This window comes from Cucurbita pepo, chromosome 16 (assembly GCF_057944985.1).
Source record: "Cucurbita pepo subsp. pepo isolate OVF chromosome 16, ASM5794498v1, whole genome shotgun sequence".
Lineage (NCBI taxonomy): Eukaryota > Viridiplantae > Streptophyta > Magnoliopsida > Cucurbitales > Cucurbitaceae > Cucurbita > Cucurbita pepo.
In genome coordinates, this window is record NC_141813.1 from 7071619 (window position 1) to 7090272 (window position 18654).

The 18654-nt window shown below is 36.2% G+C and overlaps 1 non-coding gene across 1 annotated transcript; it reads right to left on the reverse strand.

The window, feature by feature from the left end:
- Window positions 1-5287: 5287 nt before the first annotated feature.
- Window positions 5288-5359, reverse strand: TRNAP-UGG (transfer RNA proline (anticodon UGG)). The gene has a single exon. It is a non-coding gene; the product is annotated as a tRNA-Pro (tRNA).
- Window positions 5360-18654: the final 13295 nt, after the last annotated feature.

Below are 18654 nucleotides of genomic sequence, written 5' to 3' on the forward strand. Positions count from 1 at the left end.
AAAGACGTATCGCATAACTGTCCCTGTAAGAAGCTTCATTCTTTCTTGATCTATGAACCAACTTTATGAAAAAAATCAGTCTTTCGGCTGAAAGTGTGACTTTTGGGTATGGATAAGCAGGACCTCTTGGTTCGGGAGAAACCGGAGATGTTGGCTAAGAAAGCTAAGCAGGCAAGTACAGGACGAACAAAATGCACATACAAATTGATTGACATGATCCCTCTCCCTCTCTCTTTGGCTAGTTGGCTAGTTGCACAATAAGCGGAAAAGCATACCAGGTAGGGAAAGAAAGGCTGCTCGATCTCCTGTAAGGCCAACCCTCAACGGCGAGCTCACCAGGCAATGCTATAAGTCCGATAGAAGTCCAAGGTTTCGTCTACTACGGACCAGGAAACTCTTGGAGGAGCTAACGTGAAATGAGAAATACATTCGATTACGGCAACTAATAGATAGTGAACTTTTTGGTAGAAACTGAATGATCCCTTGGCTCGAGAAAGAAAAGGAAAAGGTAGTCGTACTCCTACCTTTTCCGTCGGATGATAGGAAAGTTTGAGCTGAAAGATTGAATCACACCTGATAAGAAAGGCGGGCTTAGCAGGTTTCTCCAAACGTATAAACAAAAAGAGGAAGCAACCGGTCCGAAAGAGGATACCGATACGCATACATTCTCGCATGGAAGAACATAGTTGAACCGGATCAAGGATCCTAACCTAGTCCGACTGACCTTCTTTAGCTGGCCCCCGCCCCTTGTAACAAGGTCAACGCGTACGTGCTTTTTCCTTTCGTTTAGCGAGATAGCTTACCAGCTCTTTCGGCTCATAGCAGCAGTATGAAAAGCGAAATCCTCATCCTGAGTCGAGTCCGCATTGCCATACGAATCAACATCGGCCAAACCAAGAGCTCCTATTTTTTCTTTAACAAAAGCGGATCTAACAATTTCGATAAAACCAACATCTTTTAAAGATGGAGTCGCTCTGCCTTGATCACAGTGGACATATGCAGCTCCCGCTTTACCTTTGTCTACCCTGAAAAGGAAAATTCCCTCACGATAGGCCCTCCCATCTCCCGAACGTCTTTCTATCAATCGAGAGAGGTATAGAATAGTACAACAAACCAACAAGACAAGAATGGACTCCTAAGATGGGCGGTCAGGGAAGCGATTTCATTTGTGTTATCCGCCAAGGAAATGATCAAGGAATTCTCTATACACGGCTGAGAGATGACCGTATTGTTGCACATCCTGAATAAAGTACCGCAGGCAAGCGAAGCTTTTGAAAATGAAAGCGTGTAGAACTCAGATCCACTTTTTCTTCGATTCGTAAACTTCGGATCTGATCTTCCTTTCGTCTCCGGGTGACTGAGAGAGAATTTAGGCCTGGAGTGCATCCGATTCGGTCAACAATAAGGTACAAAGCGGATTGATTAAATGGGCTTGAAGTTCCATTATCGTTAGGTCGAAGATCTCTACTAGGTTTAGTGCACTTTGGTAATTGCGAATGTTGCCGTAATCGAATGTCTTTTTCAGTCGACATTCTCTCTTACCAAGCACTCATACTTGCCAGGGTTGAGGAGACAGTTCTTGAGCTAATTGGGTTTCGAGATTGCGTATACGCAAAAAGAACTCGCTTTCGACTTTCTCCTCGGCATTTTGTGCCCGGTTCTAGTTCAGGAAAGGGTCTGATCTCTTTCATTGGAGCACATTGATGCCGAAGGAGTCTTCGGAATCGGTGGAGAGGCTATGATGACTTTAGGCTATTCAAATAGCATGACCGATACCACAAAGAAAGGGTATCTAAGTCACACTAGTGGAATAGCTTTTTCATAATAATTATCTCGATATATGATACCAAAAATCTGCCTGATGACTGATAAGGTAAGGGGTTTCAAAAGACAAAAGAATGACAATTCTACGTGTGATAGAAAAGGAGATCTTTTTTTTTTTTCAGTGTGTGCGGTTCGCCTGCCTTCCTGACCACGGATAGGCTATGGGGCTTTGCACTTCGGCCCCTGAGAATACCACATCAAGGTGACAGGATTCGAACCTATGGCTCTCTGAAACTTCTTCATCGGTTATTTGGGTGCATCTTTCTTAAAAGGATTGTGACGACAGATGACCTATGTGACGACAGTGGACAACATGCATGCCTTCCTGACCACGGATAGACTACGGGGCTTTGCACTTCGGCCTCTGAGAATAACACATCAAGGTGACAGGATTCGAACCTATGGCTCTCTGAAACTTCTTCATCGGTTATTTCGGCGCATCTTCCTTAAAAGGATTGTGATAACAGATGACCTATTTGATTGAAAAGTTCCTGGAAAGAATACAATAGAACAAAGGATTGTGACAACAGATGACCTATTTGACTGAAAAGTTCCTAGAAAGAAAGGATTGTGACAACAGATACCTATTTGACTGAAAAGTTCCTAGAAAGAAAGGATTGTGACAACAGATGACCTATTTGACAGAAAAGTTCATAGAGAGAAAGGATTGTGACTGTAACAACAGATGACCTATTTGACTGAAAAGTTAAGGATTGTGATGACCTATTTGACTGAAAAGTTAAGGATTGTGATGACCTATTTGACTGAAAAGTTAAGGATTGTGATGACCTATTTGACTGAAAAGTTAAGGAGTGTGATGACCTATTTGACTGAAAAGTTAAGGATTGTGATGACCTATTTGACTGAAAAGTTAAGGATTGTGATGACTTATTTGACTGAAAAGTTAAGGATTGTGATGACCTATTTGACTGAAAAGTTAAGGATTGTGATGACCTATTTGACTGAAAAGTTAAGGAGTGTGATGACCTATTTGACTGAAAAGTTAAGGATTGTGATGACCTATTTGACTGAAAAGTTAAGGATTGTGATGACCTATTTGACTGAAAAGTTAAGGATTGTGATGACCTATTTGACTGAAAAGTTAAGGATTGTGATGACCTATTTGACTGAAAAGTTAAGGAGTGTGATGACCTATTTGACTGAAAAGTTAAGGAGTGTGATGACCTATTTGACTGAAAAGTTAAGGATTGTGATGACCTATTTGACTGAAAAGTTAAGGATTGTGATGACCTATTTGACTGAAAAGTTAAGGATTGTGATGACCTATTTGACTGAAAAGTTAAGGAGTGTGATGACCTATTTGACTGAAAAGTTAAGGATTGTGATGACCTATTTGACTGAAAAGTTAAGGATTGTGATGACCTATTTGACTGAAAAGTTAAGGATTGTGATGACCTATTTGACTGAAAAGTTAAGGAGTGTGATGACCTATTTGACTGAAAAGTTAAGGATTGTGATGACCTATTTGACTGAAAAGTTAAGGATTGTGATGACCTATTTGACTGAAAAGTTAAGGATTGTGATGACCTATTTGACTGAAAAGTTAAGGATTGTGATGACCTATTTGACTGAAAAGTTAAGGATTGTGATGACCTATTTGACTGAAAAGTTAAGGAGTGTGATGACCTATTTGACTGAAAAGTTAAGGATTGTGATGACCTATTTGACTGAAAAGTTAAGGATTGTGATGACTTATTTGACTGAAAAGTTAAGGATTGTGATGACCTATTTGACTGAAAAGTTAAGGATTGTGATGACCTATTTGACTGAAAAGTTAAGGAGTGTGATGACCTATTTGACTGAAAAGTTAAGGATTGTGATGACCTATTTGACTGAAAAGTTAAGGATTGTGATGACCTATTTGACTGAAAAGTTAAGGATTGTGATGACCTATTTGACTGAAAAGTTAAGGATTGTGATGACCTATTTGACTGAAAAGTTAAGGAGTGTGATGACCTATTTGACTGAAAAGTTAAGGAGTGTGATGACCTATTTGACTGAAAAGTTAAGGATTGTGATGACCTATTTGACTGAAAAGTTAAGGATTGTGATGACCTATTTGACTGAAAAGTTAAGGATTGTGATGACCTATTTGACTGAAAAGTTAAGGAGTGTGATGACCTATTTGACTGAAAAGTTAAGGATTGTGGTGACCTATTTGACTGAAAAGTTAAGGAGTGTGATGACCTATTTGACTGAAAAGTTAAGGATTGTGATGACCTATTTGACTGAAAAGTTAAGGATTGTGATGACCTATTTGACTGAAAAGTTAAGGAGTGTGATGACCTATTTGACTGAAAAGTTAAGGATTGTGATGACCTATTTGACTGAAAAGTTAAGGATTGTGATGACCTATTTGACTGAAAAGTTAAGGATTGTGATGACCTATTTGACTGAAAAGTTAAGGATTGTGATGACCTATTTGACTGAAAAGTTAAGGATTGTGATGACCTATTTGACTGAAAAGTTAAGGATTGTGATGACCTATTTGACTGAAAAGTTAAGGAGTGTGATGACCTATTTGACTGAAAAGTTAAGGATTGTGATGACCTATTTGACTGAAAAGTTAAGGATTGTGATGACTTATTTGACTGAAAAGTTAAGGATTGTGATGACCTATTTGACTGAAAAGTTAAGGATTGTGATGACCTATTTGACTGAAAAGTTAAGGAGTGTGATGACCTATTTGACTGAAAAGTTAAGGATTGTGATGACCTATTTGACTGAAAAGTTAAGGATTGTGATGACCTATTTGACTGAAAAGTTAAGGATTGTGATGACCTATTTGACTGAAAAGTTAAGGATTGTGATGACCTATTTGACTGAAAAGTTAAGGAGTGTGATGACCTATTTGACTGAAAAGTTAAGGAGTGTGATGACCTATTTGACTGAAAAGTTAAGGATTGTGATGACCTATTTGACTGAAAAGTTAAGGATTGTGATGACCTATTTGACTGAAAAGTTAAGGATTGTGATGACCTATTTGACTGAAAAGTTAAGGAGTGTGATGACCTATTTGACTGAAAAGTTAAGGATTGTGGTGACCTATTTGACTGAAAAGTTAAGGAGTGTGATGACCTATTTGACTGAAAAGTTAAGGATTGTGGTGACCTATTTGACTAAAAATGTGATGACCTATTTGACTGAAAAGTTCCTAGAAAGAATACTTATTCTATTGTTGGGGGCATTTTGAGAATCGAACTTGAGACCTCTCACACCCAAAAGGATAATTATACCACTTAAACCACATACCTTTATAAGGTATCTATAATTCTTAGTTGCTAGTCTATATATTTTCCGTGCCTCAATATATGAAATTTATATCAGTTGAAGTTGTGCATTGCCACGCATTCCTTTGGATTAGGCCCCATTGATGACTAAACTATTTTTATTTCATTTTGTTTTTTTTTTCCTTTCAAAATTGTCATTTTTATCTTTTAGAGGGGCATTCCGAGAATCGAACTCAAGACCTCTTGCACCCAAAGCAAGAATCATACCACTAGACCAAATGCCCTTATACTTTTGAGAAATGAATATAGTAGGGGCATTCCAAGAATTGAACTCGAGACCTCTCGCACCTTAAGCGAGAATCATACCACTAGACCAAATGTCCTTTCTAAAAAAAAATGCAATATTTTTAACTCCTACTCAATATATTTTTTTCTCTCAAGTTTGAAATCTATTTTCTTGAGCGGTTGTTGGACTATAAAACAAAAAGTTGATGGTCTAGTATTTTACTTGTAAGTAAGGCATGTAATGTTGAATTGTTTTAATATGCAAGTGTTATCGAATAAACTACAACACAACAAATGAATCAAACTAATCAGTTTGGGTTGGGTTGGATTTATTCGGCTCAGTTCGTCAGTTTGTTTGATTTAATTCTTCTATTTTGCTTCGTATGACAAGAAAATGAAGTTGTATTGAATGTACCATAGTTTGATTTATGACAAACTCATATGAAATATAATTGCATTAATAGTACTAAGAGTTGGAGTCTATAAATATTTCATGAACTTAAGTGCAACTCATGCTTCATTAAAGACGAGATAAACTTTAGTTAAGTAACTGGAACTTTAAATTACTTCATGTGGAGCTTCAATTACTCTATGTTAGCTACTATCTTTAGGGTTTACTAATTAGACACGAGTTCTTTGATTTAGGGGATTGTTTTATGTAATTTTCAACTACAACTTATGTTTTCAAATTTTTAGGTCATAATTTAGGTAGTGGTTGTATATTATGGATGAACACTAGAGTTTCTATCCCGTTCACCACAACTACTCTAGTTTTTGTTTGAAGGCTATAATTGTCATCTATGTTGTATGGCAATAAAATTTGTTTCGATGAAATTTTAGTTAAAGTTGCATATTTTACTTCTTGCGAGTAAAAAACTTGTTTCTTAGCATAATATGAATTTAGTTGCAGAGTTATTAGGAATAAGATGGAGAAAGAAATTTTCTTTAAAATAATAAACAGACCCAAGTTCATTTTGTTGTTGTCTAATTGTGATTTTGCAAAAAGCTTAACTAATATGAAATATCAAGGTAATTCAAGAATATATATTCACATGTCATTCAAGATGACAATAAAATGGAGTTAAATTGAACGCAGTTGTAGTTTCATGTCTAGCATAATTGTATTAATGATATTAAAGAGAACTTCATGTTTTATTAGAAGAGACCAACTTCCTTTAAGGTACTAGGAGTTTAAACTACTTCCATGGTAATTTCAATCACTCCACAATGATTACAAATTTAGGGTTGGCTATCATTTTTAGTTCCCCGTGTGTATATTTTTTCCGCACCTCAATATATGAAATTTATCCAACCTCAATATATGAAATTTATCCACATATTTTTGTGCTTTAGAACCTACTATTATTGTCATGTTAACTTCACATGGTCTATCACACAGTTGAAGCAACATTGCCACCAGAGCCCATGCATTCCTTTGGGCCCATTTGATAACTATTTTTTGTTTTTTTTTTTTTTAATTTCAAAATTATGTGTTTTATCCTTTAAAAAAAAAAGAAAAAAAAAAAGAAAAGAAAACATTTGAATTTGAAGCAAAATTTCACACCTTTATTTATTTATTCTTTATTTTAGTTTTCCAAACCTATAGATTGATATGGAGTGGCTAGTTTTGAAAACTACTTCTTTGCTACAATGGAACAATATTTATATTGTAAAATGGGATTAACTTCCTTTAAGTTTATGTAGTTTCTTTTTATTACTATGTTTACTTCTGTCTCATGTTACTCCATTTGTATTTACTTCGTTTTATACAAAAGTTCACCGTAATTAATAAATCCATGTGCTTAATACATTCCCTACAAGAATAAACTTGTTTGTATCACGATAAATTATAATGAATACGGAGAAAAGAAATCCCAAAAATAAGTAGAAGGTTGAGAATTTCACTCAACCACACAATGTCAAAGCGTGACTGCATGGCTCACACGCGATGCACGAATTTGGAAGGGGAACTTCTCAACTTGGAGAGATCAATTTCATTCCTCATAAATCTGATGTTTACATAATAATTTGTGGGTATTTATAGTCTCCCACAAAAGAAGTTAGTGGCTGAGATTTAATCTCGATCCCCTAAAGTCATTTTATATGGGTCATCCCCTCTTGGATGTAACTTTGTCTTCCTTTGAGATTGGAATCACTCCTTGCGAAAATGTATCCAAACCCAGTTACTAGTTCGAAAAATGATTTCATTCCGTCCTTTGTTAATTCTTGTAGCAATATTGAAATTTTGTTTCTCAATTGTCTCCTTCCCCTCTTTATGCAATGTTTTGATCCCATTTGCCTTACTTGTGGCGGCTTTACTCACAAAAAGATTAGAATGAATAGAAAGCAAATCAAGACGCGTAAGTGGATTAAATCCGTAAGCAACTTCAAAAAGAGAACAATGAGTGGCAAACATTCGTCCCAAGACTTAATATTCTTAAAAATAATAGCCCTAAGCAATGCTGCTGATATTTTATTAACTACCTCAGTTTGCTCATGAGTCTGAGGATGACATGAAGTTGAGAACAATAATTTGGTACCCAATTTATCCACCATACTCTTCAAAACTGACTTAAAAATTTAACATCCCTATCATTTTTTGTGTGCAGCAAACATTGGCAACATTGACTACAGAACTTATAAACATCGTGCTTCATGGCAAAGGTCATATGGATCGTGATGAGCATTTTCTCCCATATCTTGGTTTCGCTAACTAAAGTTTTCCAATTACTCCCAAACTTCGTTACCTTATATAACCTCTTGGGATAAGAATTCATATAACATTTCATAAAATAAGATCTACTGATGAATTTCATAGCATTTGAAGGTCATCTAGGTCATGAACCGAAGATAAATTACCTTAGGGGCATTATGGTCATTTTGCACCGTTTCTTCGTTTACCTACTTATCCTTATCCAATGACCACCAAATTTCATATCTAACCTCAACATAATATAATATGCTCAGTATTAAAACTTGATATGCAGCGGAGCTGATATAGTGGGTTATTTTAACGTTACTTAAATCTCGAGCTATTTGATCGGTTCAGGGTCTTAACTCACAGTTCTTTGGGTTTTTCTTTCATATATCCTTAATTCATACTTGGTTTAGGGTTCATATGAAAATCCAAGCAATTTCTACTTATTTCTTAACAAAAAGTCCAAGGTGGCTACTTGACTCGTCGCTGACGTTTGGGACGTCCATTCTTGAGCTTCTAGTATCTGACTTACTTCAAATTTCCTTCCACATACTCCTTATTGTTTCTAGTTTCTGAAACCATAAGATTTTCTATGAGAATCGGTCTAGAATGGGGTTAAAATTGAGAAAACCCGAGAAAAGGTCAAATTTTGAGTTGACTTGGACAGTTCAGTTGAACTGGCCATATCATCGTTTTCTTCCTCTGAACAGGAAGAAGATGCGCATTTTTCACGTCGCCGCCATCTAAAACTCGGCCTGTCCAGCCACATTTACAGCATTTCTCTCCTCGATTTCTTCGTGAAACTTAAAGATGGGTATTACAAGGAAGGGCTAGGGATTTGATTTGATACCTTCTCGTGGATAGTAGCCTAAGATATTCGGTTCCAAAGTTCATCCAAAATCTGATTTATCGCTTGAGATAAAACAAAGGATTTCTTATTGGGTAGCCGATTCTAGCGGTTTCAAGGCCCTATTTCTTCATTGAACCTCTTCCATATCCTTTCTTCAGGCTAAAGGAATTGGTTTGGAGGAACGTCTTTGAGTGTAAGACCTTAATTTCCAAAAATCGTTCTCGGTATGCAACTCACTCAAAACGCCAAATTTTCGATCTCTTGGGTAGCTTGTTCTACGATGTTTCATCTCTCGATTCCTTCCTCAAGTTTACTCAACTTCTTCCTCTGAAGTTACAGGAATCCTTAATTTGAAGGAAAAGAGATCGTAGATAGGAATTCGACTCTTATCCCCAATTTAATTTTGATACCTATTTCCTTCAATTCGACACGCTCTCGAGGTTATTTTTCTTCGTGGTCTTCTATGGAAGCATTCCTTGTAGGTGCGAAAACTGATTGGAATCATTCTTGCTCGACGAATCATCATGTATCCTCGGATTGGATTTTCAAGTTTTTCTTGAAGTTCTTCAATGGCTGATTGAATTGGGGGAATGGTTTCTAGGCACTTTCAGCACTCTATTCCTTCATAGAACTTGTGGGTAATCTTGTTGAGAAACGGTAGGAATAAGTTTAAAGAGAAATGGTGGAGGATTGCTCTCGAATTTGGAAGAAATCTGAGAGTAGGAGACCCATGATCTAAACGTTTATTGTCTTCGATTGGGGGATCGACCTTTCTCGATTCTTATTCCGTATTATTGCTCCTACTCAGACTTTATAGGAGGAGCTTAAACCGACAGTGAGAGATCCAGATTCTTCGTTATGTAGAAGTTTGAAGAGAAATGGTGGAGGATTGCTCTCGAATTTGGAAGAAACCTGAGAGTAGGAGACCCACAATCTAAACGCTTATTGCCTTCGATTGGGTGATCGACCTTTCTCGATTCTTATTCCGTATTGTTGCTCCTACTTAAGACTTTATAGGAGTAGCTTAAACCGACATTGAGAGCTCCAGAATCTTCGTTATTTAGAGATCAAACTTTCTGGATAATTTTTCGGAGATATCAACTCCGATCATATCCTTACCGACCATGGCTTTGAATACTAGTCGTTGGATGTGATGATCCGTGCATGTTCGTTTTAGATCATAGCAAAGTTTGGAGGAGATCCGACGGTTGAAATTTGAGTTCGAAGGATTTTGCTCGGATGGTCACGGTAGATGCTCTGATTCTAATTATAGTGGCATTTCTGTAATTATCCATTCTTCGAGGGGTATTTTGGTAATTTGCCATTTTCCAAATATTTTATTATTATTTTTCTACAAATTGCTCATCGCTTTTTGATCATTTTTAGCTGTTTTTTAATCTTGATATTCCTTCTAGATAAGGAATTACAAATCCGGAAAGATTCTTGATAATTGATAAAATGACTTTTTTGCCCTTTTGATTTACTTTTTCCTTTCCCATCCTTTTCAAAAGGGTGGTACACGAGTGACTTAACTACGTCCTTTGTTCTTGCTTAATCCTTTAATTTTTTTCCTTTCTATCCTTTGGGTCTTTCATGGGTGGCTTATTCTTATGGGAGCTAATTTTCTTCATTTTTTGGGTGTTACATATACATATTCGTTACAAACACAAAATAAGAAGCAGACTCAAAAGAAGAACAAAAAATACTAGATTAAAAATAGAAGTTAGTACATGGCCCACACTCCAAAGTCCAGTCATCCACGATCAACTCTTAGTTACTTGAAAAAAAATGATAAACATGGAGTGTGTAAAACTTAGTAAGTAGCCTACTAGTAAGTTCTTAATCGCGACCTTAAGCTAGGATATTACTTCTTGTTATGTTTTCAGGATCTTAGAACTTAGAGGTCATCGTGTCATGTATCATATAATGATCCTGAAAACCTTCCCCTAAAATAATCTTCAATTTTCTCCCCAGGAACACATGAGTGGTGTCGTCATAATCATGTAATCCTACTGGTAAATCGTTGTGCAGGACATCTCGTTTAGCTGATGGGAAAGGTAGGCCTATCATAACATCCAGCTCATGATACATATTGCAGGACATCCTACCTAAAGAAGAATAGGGGCCTTTTAGTACACATCGTAATGCAGATAATGGTTACTTCTGGGTATGGATCCTAGCAACTTATTCAGCATGTTATTCACATAGTTCTAGGTACTTGGTACATAGATTATTGATGAACCTAGGTTTATACATAATGTCATGGGTTAGGCTTTAGGAGTTGAGGTTTTAGCTTAGGAAAACATTAGAGGGTAACCTAACGTGGACTAATTCGTGTGAAAACCTACTAGCACTTTGAGGACCTCTTTCCTTCACCAAACTTATGGGTAAACTTATTTAGAAGGTGCAGGAACAAGTTTGGAAATGAATAGTGGACTATAGTTCTCGAATTCGAGGTAAACCCATGAACACGATGCCCCAAAACAAAAAACTTGTATCTCTCGATTGGGTACTCGATTAAGCTTGCTTCTTGCCCCTAATAGTCTACCCTAATTCATAATTTATAGACGGATTTTCCACTACCATTAAACGTCTAGAATTTCTATAATTTCATTCTTGATTTTTCTGAATCTTCTGCTAGAAAAGTTTTCTCCGATTGGAGCCTTCCTTTTTTAAGCACCTTGTAATTCTTATTCTATAAAAAATTTAATGATTCGGGAAGGTTATGAAAATTAGAAAAAGTACCATTTTCTTAATGTTTTTTCATTTTTACTTGTTCTTTGCTTCTAGATACAACCTAGTAGGGATTATACACGGTCTCTTATTGGAGACCTTGAGTGTTGCAAATTCTCCTCTCCTTTGAAAACTTTCGGTCATCGAAAGTACTTATTCTAAAATAGGTCAGGGTACAAGGTTCTTATTTGCCTTCTGTTTCCCAAGTGGATTCTTCTACTCTATGATTCTTCCATAGGACCTTAACGAGAGAGATTTCCTTGTTTCTCAATCATTTGACTTTCTTGTCTATTATTTGAATCGGGTCTTCTTTATACGTTAGGTCATCTCTCAAGAAGAGAGTTTCATGACCCAGTACATGCGAACGATCTAGGGTATACTTCCGTAGTATGGATACATGAAAGATATAATGTACTGCCGACATGTTTGGGCATTGCCCGATTCTATAGGCCACAGATCCAATCCTTTCTAATATCTCAAATGGACGGATAAACCTAGGGCTTAGCTTCCCCTTTTTACCCTACCTGAGCACCCCTCTCATGGGGTGCTACCTTTAGGTATATATGATCCCCTACCTACAATTCCATGTCCTTGCGCCTTAGGTCTGCATTGCTTTTCTCTCAGCTTTGTGCGGTTTGTATCCTAGCTTTAATCTTCTCGACTGCGGCGTTGGTAATTTGTACCAGCTCTAGCCCAATAGTTGTCGTTTGCCCCCCTTCTTCCGAAAAGATAGGGGATCGAAATCTTCGTACATAAAGAACCTCGTATGTGACCATTTGTATGTTGGCTTGGCAAGTATTATTATAAGCGAATTTCATAAGGGGTAGGTACTTATCCGAGCTTCCTACAAATTCCATCACATATACCATCAACATGTCTTTCAATATTTGCTTGAGCATTTCTGTTTGACCATCTGTTTATGGGTGGAATGTCATACTATAACTGCGTACCCTATTCCTTTTGTTTAATTTTCCAGAAGCGAGATTTAAATCTGGCATCTCGGTCTAATACTATTGCCTTTTGTTGAATTTCCAGAAGTGTACCCAATACCTTTACTGATGAATATTCATTTTTAATGTTAGCAAGAGTAGCTAAGTTGGGAGATTGTTAGACTGAAGATTTGAAGGTCACACGTGTTTTATCCACATTCAACGCACCTAATACAAGTTTATTACCTGACTATACAATCTAAAAACATAACTTACTTATTCAATCTAAAATTAGTGATTATTTCTTTCTTAAACATAATGAATTAGCGAAAATACCTTATGAATTTTCATTTTTAATATTAGCGGGGATAGCTCTGTTGGGAGAGCGTCAGACTGAAGATTTTTAGGTCACGTGTTTGATCTCCACGTTCATCGCACCTGATTCTAGTTGCATAACCCGACTATTCAATCTAAAATTAGTCATTGTTCCTTTATGAAATCTCAATGAATTATCGGAAATACCTAACGTGTTCTAGTTCACCGCACCTTATACAAGTTGGATAACTTGAATATCTTATTAAAAATTAGTGATTATTTTATTTAAAATTTCAATGAAGTAGCGAAAATACCTTTATTTATGAATTTTCATTTTTTACGTTAGTGTGGATAGTTCAGTTGAGAGAGTGTTAGATTGAAGATTTGAAGGTCTCGTGTTCGATCCACGTTTTGCACAATTTGACTAGATAGCTTAGTTTGGAGAGCGTTAGATTTAAGATTTGAATGTCCCGTGTTCGATCTCTACGTTCATTGCACGTGTTTCTATTTGCATAACCTGACTATTCAATAAAAAATTAGTCATTATTTCTTTTTAAAATCTCAATGAATCAGCAAAAATATCTTTACTCATGAATTTTTATTTCCAATGATTGCGGGTTTAGCTCAGTTTGGAGAGCGTCAGATTGAAGATCTAAAGGTCACGTGTTCGATCCAACTGGCATAGGTTGTGACCATTATTCATTTTTTATGTTATTTGGGATGGCTTAGTTGGGAGAGCATTAGATTGAATATTGGAAGGTCTTGTGTTTGATCTGCATTATTTATTGCACCTTATAGTTTAGTTTATTATTATTTCTTTTTAAAATATAATGAATTAGTGGAAATAGCTTTACTTATGATTTTTTACTTTTAATGTTAGCAGGGATAGCTCAGTTGGGAGAGTGTCAAACTAAAGATTTGAAGGTCACGTGTTTAATCTCCACGTTCACTGCACTTGTTTCCATTTGCATAAGCTGACTATTAAATAAAGAATTAGTTATTATTTATTTTTAAAATATAATGAATCAGCAGAAATACCTTTACTTATGATTTTTTTTTGTTTCAAATATTAGCGAAGATAACACAGTTTTGAGAGCGTCAGACTGAAAATCTGAAGGTCACGTGTTCGAATCCACGTTCACCACACCTGATTCACGTCACATAACTTGACTCCTGACTATTCAATTTAAAATTAGTGATTATTTCTTTTTAAAATATCAATGAGTTTTCATTTTTAATGTTTGCCGGGATAGCTTAGTTGGGAAAGCGTCACTGTAGATCTCAGAGTCACGTGTTTGATCCACGTTCACCCCACGTGATTCAAGTTAACTAAGTTGTATAACCCGACTATTCAATCTAAAAAAAATCTCAATAAATAGTGAAATCTAAATTTAGTGATTATTTCTTTTTAGAATTTCAGAATTTTCATTTTAATGTTAGCGTGAATAGTTGAATTGGGAGTGGGAGTGGGTCTGTAGTTTAAAATTTCAATGAATTAGCGTAAATAATTTTACTCATGAATTTTTATTTTAATGTTAGCCTGGATAGCTGAAGTGGGAGTGGGTCTGTAGATCTAAAGATGGCGTGGATTCCTAATTCTTTATTTCACTATAAATGCTTTATAAGAATTCTTTATTTCACTATAAATGCTCTGTAAGATATTTAGTAAAATGACTCATCTTATTGCATGGAACAATAAAATTGATGTTCCCGTAGGTGATGATTTTTCTGATTCGAGGACGAATCCTTTTGAAGAAGGGGATGATGATAAGAATCATGGTGTTCCAACTGGACCTATTACACAACCCAAGGCCAAGAAGATTCAACAAGCATTCATACTTCATCTACAAAATTGGATAGGCTAGGTTCAACCATCATTTCATGTGTTACAAGCTGATTCGTTTGAGTCAAGACCATTTGAATCAAATAAAGTGACATTAACAATTTGAATCACCTCAACCCCACTTGTTGAACTTGACCAAATGTCTATAACATAACACTAACAAAGGTACAAAGTAACACTAACAAAGGTACAAAGTTCATAAAAGTCTTTTTAATCTAAAATACCATTGAACTTGACCATTATAGTGCCTCTCAAACGTAGGTAAAGTTTAAATTCGAGTCTCCTTGTCAAACTCACTCGAGTGCTCATCTCAACCATGATGGCGTTCAACAAGAGAGACCTCGAAAATAGCTGGATTATTGCATTAACCATTTGAATCACCTCAACCCCACTTGTTGAAATTGAAACAAATATCTATAACATAACACTAACATAGGTATGATGTTCATAAAAGTCTTTAATCTACGATACTATTGAACTTGACCATTAAAGTGCCTCTCAAAATGAGGTAAAGTTTAAATATAATTGGTGACAAAAGATGAAACTATAAAATAAAAAGAAATAAGAAAATAATATTCAATTTCAGAGAATCAAACCAGAATCTCCTAGGTGAAAGCTAAATATCCAAACCGTTGGACAACAATGAATTTTTTGTGTAGTTGTCCTAAAGTCTTTTGTCTAATCGCTCAAGAGTTTTACTATGATGTTTTGGGTAATGTCTAACTCTTCGACACGTCCTTTCATGTGTTTGATAGAGTTCTCAGAATTACCGCGACGTTTCGAGCTGTTCGATCGTGTGGCTCTTTCTTCAAAAGGGTCAACATCAAACTTCGATCGTGTGGCTCTTTCTTCAAAAGGGTCAACATCAAACATCAGGTCTTTGATTGGCAACCCATCCAGAGGAGCGTCGATTGCATCGATTCCATTCACCTTCGAGTGCCATGAGTTTATGGTGCATGCCCATTTTTTAAACCATTCACCTTCGAGCGCCACCATAGTTTTGCATCGTCCATGAGATGCATTGCGACCAACGTAACTCTTAGGTCCTATGAGCAAGTTCCTGTAACCTTCAAGCATTGTTCTACGTCAAAAATAAAGCTTTTTAATTCCTTAGCATCCCGAATTCCATTTAAGGGGTTATGTTTTTGGATTTTAAGTTTGTTAAGCCCACATGAACTTGGCTTGAGGTGTGGTTCTCTACAGCCCAACTTGTCAAACTCACTCGAGTGCTCATCTCAACCATGATGTCGTTCAACAAGAGAGACCTCAAAAACGACTGGATTATCACATTAACCATTTGAATTGAACAAAATATCTATAACATAACTCTATTCCATTGCCCAGAATCGAACTTGAGTCTCCTGGGTGAAAGCCATATATCCTGACTGCTAGACGACAATGGATTTTTGGTGTAGATGTCCTGAAGTCTTTTGTCAGATCGCTGAAGAGTTTTAGCACGATCTTTTGCTTATTGAGTAACTCTTCGACACGTCCTTCCCTGTGTGTGTTAGAGTTCTCAGGGCTACCGCGACGTTTCGAGCTGTTCGATTGTGTGGCTCTTTCTTCAAAAGAGTCAATATCAAATGTTAGGTCTTTGATTGACAACCCATCCAGGGGAGCGTGGATTGCATCAATTCCATCAACGATCTTCCCATGAGTTTATGGTGCATGACCCATTTTTTATACCATTCACCTTCGAGCACTACCATAGTTTTGCATCATCCATGAGATGCATTGCGGCTAACGTAACTCTCAGGTCGTATGAGAAAGTTCCTGTAGCACTCAACTCTCAGGTCGTATGATAGAGTTCTTAGAGCTGCCACGACATTTCGAGGTGTTCGATCGTGTGGCTTTTTCTTCAAAAGAGTCAACATCAAACGTCAGGTCTTTAATTGGCAACCCATCAAGGGGAGAGTCGATTGCATCGATTCCATCACCGGTCTTCCCATGAGTTTATGGTGCATGACCCATTTTTTATATCATCCACCTTCGAGCGCCACCGTCCGTGAGATGCATTGTGGCCAACGTAACTCTTAGGTCCTATGAGCAAGTTCATGTAACCTTCAAGTATTGTTCAACGTCAAAAATAAAGTTTTTTTAATTCCTTACCATCCTGGTTCCCATTTAAGGGTTTGTGTTTTTGGATTTTCAGTTTGTTAAGCCCAACATGAGCTTGGCTTGGGGTGTGGTTCTCTACGACTCTCCTTGTCAAACTCACTCTGGTGCTCATCTCAGTCATCTCAGCGATGATGGCGTTCAACAAAAGAGACCTTGAAAATGACCTTGTCACATTAACCATTTGAATGACCTCAACCTCACTTGTTGAAATCGAACCAAATATCTATGACATAACACTATTAAAGGTTCAAAGTTCATAAAAGTCTTTTTAATCTAAGATACTATTGAACTTGACCATTATACTGCCTCTCAAACCAACTTCATAAAAGTCTTTTGAATTTAAGATATTATTGAACTCATCCATTATAGTGCTTCTCTAGGTAAAGTTTAAATATAATTGGTGACAAAAGATGAAACTATAAAATAAAAGAAATAAGAAAATAAGATTTCATTGTCGAGAATTAAACTCGGGTCTTCTCGATGAAAGCCAGATCTTCTGTGTAATGTCTAACTCTGGGACACATTTTTTTTATGTGTGTGATAGAGTTCTCAGAGATACCGCCACGTTTCTTGTTGTTCAATAAGTGGCTCTTTCTTCAAAAGAGTCAAAATCAAACATTAGGTCTTTGATTGGAAACCCATACAGGGGAGCGTCGAGTGCTTCAATTCCATCAATGGTCTTCCCATAATCTTTTGGTGCATGACCAGTTTTTTATACAATTCACCTTCAAGCGCCACCATAGTTTTGCATCGTCCATGAGATGCATCGTCCATGAAACTAGTTTTACATAGTAACGTTGCTTTTTGCTCCTATTGGTGGAAGAATAATAGGTCGATTATACCTATAGGGTAGTTTTAAGCGTGACAACGAGACTAATTTTGTTTTTTAGTTAAAAATTTAAATTATAACAATCTGCCTAAAACCCTCGGACTAATTTTGCTTCATTTCTAAATGCAGGCAGACAAAGTAGAAAAATGAAAACATGTAAATTGTAAGCTACACCCTCAAGATTCTTATGTCACAAAATCCTAAACATCTCGTCCTCAATAATAGTGAAAATAAAAGAATAAAGCTATTCATTATGTCATAAATAAGGAAAAATTGAATAGAAATAAAATAGTAATAACGAATAGTTTCTTTTGGAGATATGGGGTATCGATCCGATCCCCGTACCTCTCGCATGCTAAGTAAGCAATCTACCATCTAAGCTACATTCCCACAATACTTATATTAGAAACCCTAAATGTCCCGTCATCAATTCTAGTGAAAATGAAAAAATATCTCCGCTATTATGTCATAAATAAGGAAAGGTTGAATAAAAGTAAAATATTAATAACAAATAGTTGAAAATGAAAAAATATCTCCGCTAATTATGTCATAAATAAGGAAAGGTTGAATAAAAGTAAAATATTAATAACAAATAGTTTCTTTTGGAGATGGGGATATCCCTTTGCCTCTCATGCTAAATGAGCTCTACCATCTAAGCTACATCTCCACAATTCTTGCATCATAAAACCCTAAATTTCCCATCATAAACTTTAGTTAGGTAAGGGGAACTTTAAATTACTTCATGTGGAGCTTCATTTACTATATGCTAGTTACAATCTTTAGGATTGACTAATTGGACACGAATTCATGGATTTACGGAAATTTTTGTGTAATTATCAACTACAACTTATGTTTTCAAATTTTTAGGACATATTTAGGTAGTTGTTTTTATGAGTCGTAAACTTGTTTCTTTGCATAAGATGGATTTAGTTGAACTATTATTATCGATAAGATGGAGAAAGAAATTGTCTTTGAATTG